This window comes from Austrofundulus limnaeus, unplaced genomic scaffold (genome assembly GCF_001266775.1).
Source record: "Austrofundulus limnaeus strain Quisiro unplaced genomic scaffold, Austrofundulus_limnaeus-1.0 Scaffold213, whole genome shotgun sequence".
Taxonomy (NCBI): domain Eukaryota; kingdom Metazoa; phylum Chordata; class Actinopteri; order Cyprinodontiformes; family Rivulidae; genus Austrofundulus; species Austrofundulus limnaeus.
Genome location: NW_013952615.1, coordinates 494,513 through 503,432, shown reverse-complemented (window position 1 = coordinate 503,432; position 8,920 = coordinate 494,513). Strand labels below are relative to the sequence as shown.

The window sequence follows — 8,920 nt, the reverse complement described above, 5'->3', positions numbered from 1 at the left end:
AAAATACCTTTTAGTACATATGTTGTTAAAATAAAATGAACAGTCCAATGATCATTTTACTGATATGTATAAAGACTGCAAAGCCTTTGATAATCTTGAAGTCTGTATGAAATTGGAGGTAGTTTGAGGATTAAATTTTTTATGCTTTTTAAGCTCAAAAGTGGGGGGGGGGGTCATATTATACATGAGATCGTATTATACACGAATAAATATGGTACATCCTCTTTTAAATGTCAAAACAACAACAGCTTTTTTTACTGTGACTTTTCAACACTTCTTTTCATTTATGTGGGAGCCTCGTCAAAAACTGTCTGCTATGCTAGCGGCGTCCAAGAATTTATTTTTTATTTTTTTACCCAGTCATTCCATGACCCCCTGCAATGGCACTGCTGCCCCTCTAGGTGGCACTCCACTTTAGGAACCACTGACTTAATGAGCACTTAACAGGCTTAAATATCAGGAAAACCTCTAAAACACGGAGGATGGTGTTCCCAGAGGACCAGCACTGGACTCATTTGCACCTATGTCTTTTGACCTTCGTGTGGTTCTCCGTTTCTTTGTGAGGTTGTTACTTGAGTTTTTAACATGTTCAACAAAACTTTGTAACAACTTTTCTTTCAAAATGCTCATAAATCATCGAGGCATGTCCGACCGGTTTCCAACGCATCCCAAGACTGTTAGTTTAGAGGTCTTTAACCGTATTCCTCATAATCCCCTGTCCTGAAGGCACTTTCAGTAGACGCCTCAGTCTCAGCCGGGCACCTCGTCTCGACACCTCTGCACATTCAGAAGAAACATGGGGGCTGGGAGTGGTGACTGAAACACCGGAATAAGAGTCGGGTTCTTTTGAGATGTAAAACCTTAAAAGGTATTTTGATCTCTGCAACATAATAAGGTGCAGTAGTGCAGCCACTCCTCAGCAGATTGGGTGACAGCAGCACATCAGAGCAGCTGAGTTTTTCTTTCCCACGCCTCTTTTAATACAACACTCATCAATGTTTTCTGTTAGAGAGCTTCTCCGTCCATGACTTCTGAACTGCCAGAGGGAACGCAACACGGAACGAATGAGTGATTGATAGGCTTCCCTTAAACTTGTTGACGTTCTGAGTTAAAACGTTGAATTATTATGAGGAACTGGGTTGAAGACCTCTACACTAGTTGTACTTTGACACCTGCACAGGCACTGTCCGTTGACAGGAAGTAAAGACCTGCTGGGCTCGAATCCTCTTCCTCAGGATTATAAAACTCTGACCACCGATCCACAGCAGTTACAATAAATAACATTATCAAAATAATTCAGTTCACATTGCTCAGATGTTCTCCTGGGCTACAGTTGCTTCTTCTCCAGCAGATAGTTAATATGCCAGAAGCAGACGCTCTGCTGCAGCCCATATTAATGTTATTGATCACTGTCAACGTCTGCGCTTCCTTTGACCTCCGACGCACACTGTAATCTGCCAGTTCGTGTCCCTTCCTTACCACCAAAGCTATAGTTTTTTTTTCATTAGTCCCATTTTCCCCTTTTTTCCTCCTCAATAACCTGTCTCCTTTATTGCACACAGTCCTTAGAAAGCGACATCTCAGGAAACTGAATCAAAGTTTCAATAAAGCCCGGACTGCTGCAGGCTTTGACAAGTGAGGTGGATGGAGTGGAGCAGAACAGAAAGAGACTCGACGAGGACATATCAGTTCAAGACAGATAAATAGTTCATGAAGCTGTTGACTCCACCATTTTATTACTTTTGTCTATGAATTTTCCGCCTGCCTGCAGCTCTTTTTGTCCACGAATTATTCATGGCGCGCCCCACGGGCCCCAGCTGTCAATCCCAGGATTAGGAGATGCTACGAAGGAGAAGTTCCTCCGGAGCTCAGATATTTGAAAACCTTAACCTCATCGTTTCAGATCATGTTTGAGAAAAAGCTTAAAAAACAATTCTTAATATCAAGGGTGTAACTTTAGGTCTATCATTGGGGGTTATGATCTCTGCCTGTTTATTTGTTTATTGAATGATTTACTTTTGTAAATTGATTCAGGATACACGGTTCCTGCAGATCCTTAAAAAGTCTTAAGTCATTGAATTCATCGATCCAAAAATAAGGCCTTAGTTAGCCTTAAAATGTCTTAAATCAACCTTTCAGAAGTCTTAAAGTGTTAACACATTGGAAATAGGATGATTGTAATTAATCTCAAATATTAAAATAATTGGTAAATTTTTTTTTTAATATTCACATGCAGACGCTTTGACATCATTTCCTGTTATTTAATATGCAAATATCTCAACTGTCCACCTGAGTAATGTGAAATTTGTTTTGTAATATGTTAATAATGTTGTCTTTCCAAAAATGCATTCACTTTTCTTTCAAAAAATAGATGTCACAGGCACTTTAAGGTTTCATCTACAGCAAATAGGGGTTAAGACCTCTCTGTGAGTCCTAAAACTCCAAAGTTTGGGTCGTTAGAGGATTTCATGAAATTAAATTAAGTTTAAAACTGACTGCCAAGAATGTTTCTGCTATAATTAAAAATACTTTGATTCATAAGTTTCTGCCAGTTTTTATTTTTCTGTCATGTGTTTATTATGAAATTGGTCTTAAATTTTATTTCACAATGGCATTAAAAAGTCTTCAAAGTTCTTAAATTTAACTTTCTTTAAACTGTAGGAACCCTGGGATATTTTGGGGCTAAAATCCTGTACATCATAATGCCTTCACTGTGATTTTTTTCACTTTTCTGTTTTATGTGTATTTACTCTGTTCCTTTTTGTGTTCATCTTACATTTTCCCCTCATTTTTTCCAATAGTAACAGACATTTTCCATTTTTAGGATGTATTATGTGACGTACCTACATTTGTAAATTTTCCAAGAGTATGTACTGTGAGGCCATGTACTTCCTCCATATGTTTTTTTGGCATGTATCTCGTTCCACAATTTTTGTGCTGTTTTAACAGTTTATAGTAAAAAGTTCAGCTCCTTCAGGACATTTCGGCTATGACTTTTGGTATTTCAGCTATGTATTCATTTTTAGCTGTGTCACTTTTTTGGACACATTTTTCTCATTGAAAATGAATGGATTTGTTTTCAACATCCTAAAAATCCTTCAAAATGTTTCTAAATCTTTACAGCACATTACATCTTTTGTTCTGGATTTGCTCTTTGCAACTTCCTTTTGTTAATTTTAGCACTTGTTTTGCTAATTGTAGCTTTTTTCTTTTATTTCAGCTATAATTCTTCTTTCTGCTATTTTCTACTTTTTGTGCTTTTTTGTGCTTCTAACAGTTGCTTTTTTCTATATTCAGCTATTTGCTGCATTTGTAGCTAATGTTCAGCTGATATTAGCTAAATTTAGCTTTTTAAAGCTAAATACGCATTTTTTGGAGCCAACTTATTTCTGCTAAGTTCAGCAAACTTGTGCTTTTTATGTTTCTATATTTTTGCTGTTTTTCTGCAAATGTTTGGCTTTCACAACAACTGTTCATTTTTTGTATATTTCTTTCTTTCTTTCTTTCTTTCTTTCTTTCTTTCTTTCTTTCTTTCTTTCTTTCTTTCTTTCTTTCTTTCTTTTTTGCTAATTTGAAAAATTTTCAACACACCATCTGGGTGCTAATTTCAACTCAAGGCTGCTACATTTAGCTCATTTTTTAAATTTTTTTGCTAATTTTAGTTTTCTTCTGCTCCTTTCTGCTATTCTTCTGCTAATTTGTGCTTATTTCAGTTTTTTTAAATCGAACTTGCATTAACTGTTTTGCTGTTAAACATTTTCAGCTCCAGTTCAGCAGGTTTCAGGTAATGATTTCAGCAATAGGCAGTACTAGCATTTTCACAGGACATGCAATTTCTCTAGTTTCTACTGTGTTACAGCAAATGATATAATTTTAGTGAGGGGGTTATATTGACTGGATCAAATTATTGTGAGGGTCCTAAACCGCTCTGCTTAACATAAGTGTTAAAACGTGAGATTAGCTAAAATAAAGATATTCCACCTGCCGTTCTCTCTTTTTTGTGTGTTTTTTAATACCTATTTATTTTGAGAAAGCAGATTTTAGTGCACATCTAACCTGGAAAAGATGCCAGATTTGTAGAAAGTGGAGTCCAGGTTGAGATTGCCACCACCTGCTCAGTGAAGCTGCACAGCCACTCTCCTCTCATCAATTGAACTGATACAATTAATTACTACTTTCCACCTGGGAACACACTGCTGGCATTTACATGCGTTGACCCATAATCCCTTTCCTGCACCGACGTGTTTGTGTGTGTGTGTCGGTGTGAACGAACAGCTGCTGAACGTTGGACACGGATCCAGCACGCACCTACGGTCGCACGCCGGCAAAAAGCACATTTATCCGAACCTGCCTGGTGGCGTTAGCCGACAAGACAGCTCCGTGTTTAATCTGCACGCTGATTTTGTTTGGATAATATTACAGGAAGCTTAGGCGCCACCTGCTTCTGGGTTTAAATTGCTGCTCGGGAACCGGGGGCCAGGTGGGCGCGGGGGTGTCGGGCTTCGTGGAGGGGGTCCGCAGCCTTTTCTAATTATGATATACATCGTTATAATTGAGGGATACACAGATCGGGTGTAATTGTTCAAACCTTTCTTTTTTATTTTGCCGTGTCGCTGCAGTGGGGAGCGTAGCACAGTAACACTGAGGCCTCACTAATTTATATCCTTTTTAATTACTGTTTAACCCCTTCATCCCCAAAGACTTCTCTTGATTTTTTCCCCAAAATACCATGAGTGTATCTCAACAGTTACAAACTTTAAATGGTCTTGGTACTAAAATAAAGCTAAGACTTTGGAGATTTCATCAGAAGTGTAAATATTGAAGCAGCTGCTGTTAGACATAGTGAGGATAGACCAGAAATAGTTTCCCCTCCTGCCTGAAGATTTCTTGCGTTAGACAATACATAACCAAATTAAAGCCATAATTAATCAGGCTAAAAACTATTGGAAGCAACAAATCCACATGTGGACGTTACCTGGGCAAAGATCCATGCTGCTAAAGTAAACTACAGCAAAGTTACAGAGGTCTCAGTTTAAAAAAATCATTTAGTGTTTTGTCATTCTGCAAAGGATGAACCATGTCAGTTCCATCAATAAATGCTAAGAAATCTTTCTGTTTGCAAAAGTTATTTATTTTTTTGTACCTGCCTGAAAAGACTTATTTTTAAATGTCTTTTTTAATAATCCAAACTTTTATTTGTTACCATATGTTTTATATAAAATGATGAGAAATTATATTTGACTTGATCTGGATCATATTCACTCAAAATCAAGTAAAAAAATATTTTAACACACTTAACAACATATTGTGGTTTTTGCTTTGTCTTGCTTTAAAAAAGTCAAATATTTTTTACAGAATTGCTTTGATGTATTTACAGATTTATATTAATGCCGTTTTGTACAATTTGTTTACTTTTTGATTCATCTGGTTGAATTTGAAGTGTGTTTGAGCTTTTAGCCAAGATCTTGATTTTTCTGTTGATACCAAACATGTCCAGTTTCAACTGACAGCTCTGAAGTTAACAAAATATAACAAATAGAAAACAGGAAAAGCAGTCCTGACCTGAGTACCAGGGGTGGAATCATTAACAGGGACATATCATTCTTTTTTTTTTAGACATTAAATACATTTTGTGTCCAAATTCAGGGGCTAGGTCCTTCAAAGGACCTGGCCTACCTGGTCTAGGTTGGCCAGGTCTTTGATCGACCACAAAGACCGAAAAAAAGTGAGTGTAAATTTGGATGGTTTAGCCTTCTGCTTTGTTCCCGCCCTTACCCCTGTGTGTGTCCACTCGCTTAGAATAGGATAGAATATAATAGAATAGAATAGAATAGAATAGAATAGAATAAACCTTTATTGTCATTGTACAGAGCACAATGAAATTACAGTTCAGAACAGCCATTCAGAAGAAGACAAAAACATAAACAAACATAAGAGAACAGGTGCCCCCCAGGTCGTGCAGCACTAGACCCCAGCACAGAGAAAGGATCACAATCATGAAGACCCCATGATAAGGTGCTACCCTTAAAAGAAAAATGAAATACCACACAAGGATAGATGAGGGGGAAAAAAACCCGAAATGTGACACACTATGGTATTTGTAGAAAAAAACTAGCAACCGTGACTACACTAAACAGAAGCAAAAAATAGATAGAAATTAACAAAATATCAACATAGTAAGATTATTAATATCATAAAACAACAAAATTAGCTTAAAGGGAATATTTGAAGAACTAAGGGACCTGCTGTAGGTTCGATGCGTTCTCACTCCCGACTCGTCAGCTTATTGATGCTTGGTCAGGTACAGTCTTCATCCAGTTTTGACGCGTTGGGTACCCTCCTTGCATCAGTCATTGAAGCCTGCGGCTTTTCAGGGTTGCGCCACTTAGGGGTCTTTGGGTTGGGGGGTCTGTGGTTAACATGAGGGATCAGGATTAATGGTTAATTTTAGGTACTGAGTTCAGGGATAGGCTGTATATGGCTAATAGAAAAAATTTGGGTCTGGGACAGTTAGCATTTCCTACTCTTTTCAAAAATATGACAACGTGCTCCTCCTTCGTCTCATCTCGTTAATAACCGATACGAGGGGGGTACCCGACGCATCCAAAACTGAACGTAGACGGTACCCGACCAAGCGTCGGTATGTGAAGAGTTGGGAGCGAAAATGGGTTGATAGGTATTTTCTCTATTCCAGCTCGTTTGATTTTTGACAGGCCTAATATTAAAAACATATCTCTACAAATGACAAAAGCCTTAACAACACAACCACTTGAAACTTTTTTATTCTCGCTTCATCTGCCATTATCAGCAGTTCTGAACATGAACAATGAAACAAATATTTTTACGTAAAATTTTTTGTGTGGTTCAGAGCCACAGGTGTCAACAGCAGTCACCTGGTGGAGCAACAGTTCTGACTGAACCCCTGTGAGCTGCATTCAGGAGCCCTTCATAAAAGTTGTGCCCCGTTGAGCCCTTTAATGAACGTTCTGACATTGAAACTCCCAGGAGGGGTAGCTTCTCGCCTACACGTGAGCTCAATCACGTTTTTAGAAAAAAGTCAGATTTGAGCTGACATTTTTTGTGTGTTTTTTTTTTAATTGCTTTACTTTGGAGTGCATGTACCTCCGCGGGCCCCATCAGAAGAAGCTAATCAAATCTTTTTGTTTGGACTCTTTATGCAACCTGGTCCAGCTTGTCCGCTACCTGTTTTCGCTTTCATCTCCACTAATGGAAATGTCAAAAAAAAAAGAGAGAGAAACACACAGCAGAAGAGCGGGACTGCCCATTCTCCTCAGATGCCAAAAAGATGTGAAGCAGAGATTGCTGCCAAGACTTGTGACACAAACACACACTCGCACACTTCAGACACACACATTCTCTGCTGTGCAGTGTTACAACTGATAAGAGCTTTTGTAGATTTTGGTAATGATGTCCCTGAATACCAAGTGAGCTCCATCTAAAGAGACCCGCAGGAATTAATAAAAATGTCCACAATTTTTTGACTGCAGCCCTTTTTTTTTTCTTTACAGGGATTACAAAAGAGAATCACTGAATGCTGCGATTTTATTATGGATTTGATGAGGTCTCTGCTTTCCTCTTATTCTTATTTCTTTCCTTTTTTTATGTATTTTAAACCCCTCACCCCCCATCCTTTATGTCAGCCGGCCCACCCACCTTTCATCCTCTCCTCTGTATCACTCCAATTAATATTTTTTTCCCTCCATTGACAGGTGGCAGAGCAGCTGGCCGGCCATGTCGACGTGTCAGAGTCTGTAATCACAGAGGAGACGTTTGATGCACTTGTGCAGGTTAGTGAAGGCGCGAGGCGAGATGACAGTGTTTGCGTGCCCTCCTGGTTGACCCTCAGAACCTGCTGGGGAAAAGAACAGGAAGGACAGCTACACCTCCAACATGTGCTAATGGTTTACCTGCTGCACCGGGTGGCCGTTTGGTTAGTGTCTGTGAGGAGAAACACTTATTATCAACCACAGCTGCAGGGTGTCTGTGTGTGTGTTAGCAAAATATCTCATGAACAAATTAGCAGGGTTTAATGAAACCCATTGAAGTTGCACAAAATAGTTCCCTAACTTCCCTCGGGGGTCTCTAAAGTTTTTTTTTTTTTAATTGAATCGAATTGAACTGCTAGAGTCTGCCCTGTTCAACATGGCCGTCACAGCTAATAAACATTATCAAACACAAAAATGACTAACTTTTAATTTTAGAGTTGTTAGCCTAGATGTCTGGTGGTAGTAGCTGAGGCTACTTCCCAACACATACTATTTGTTTACAACTGGTAAGATTTGTCAGAGTCAAACTTCTATTTACGAGCCTCTTGGACAGATTTTAATAAAACTCAGACTGTAATTATTGGATGTATGACGCAGATTTAGGGCCAGAATAAGAGAGATATATATATTTTTGAGAATACAGTCTTGAAATTACGAGATAAGTCAAAGTAATGCAAGAATAATGTATTTTAAAATAGAAATACTCTTTCAAGGTCCTGATACTGATAATAGATGTTAAAAGAGAAAGTTTTACCTTTTTTAGTAAGACTATTTTGTGTCTGGGAGTTCCTGTAATTATATGACTTTATTCTCGTATTTTTATGACTATTTTTGTACAACTTTATTCTGGTGAAATTATGACTTTATTCTCTTAGTATTTCAACTTTATTCTTGTAGTTTTATGACTTTATTCTTGTAGTATTATGGCTTTTATTATTGTAATATGACTTTATTCTTGTAGTATTATGACTTTATTCTTGTAGTATTATGACTTTATTCTTGTAGTATTATGGCTTTTTTATTGTAATATGACTTTATTCTTGTAGTATTATGACTTTATTCGTGTAGTATTATGACTTTATTCGTGTAGTATTATGACTTTATTCGTGTAGTATTATGGCTTTATTATTGTA

General features: G+C 37.8%; 1 long non-coding RNA gene across 2 annotated transcripts in view; it reads left to right on the top strand.

The window, feature by feature from the left end:
• Positions 1-7,738: 7,738 nt before the first annotated feature.
• LOC106525126 (uncharacterized) overlaps positions 7,739-8,920 on the top strand; it is a 218,929-nt gene continuing 217,747 nt past the window's right edge. For both annotated transcript variants that reach the window (XR_001311079.1, XR_001311078.1), the window contains exon 1: positions 7,739-7,808. This is a non-coding gene — a long non-coding RNA (uncharacterized LOC106525126). The remainder of the gene's footprint in view (positions 7,809-8,920) is intronic.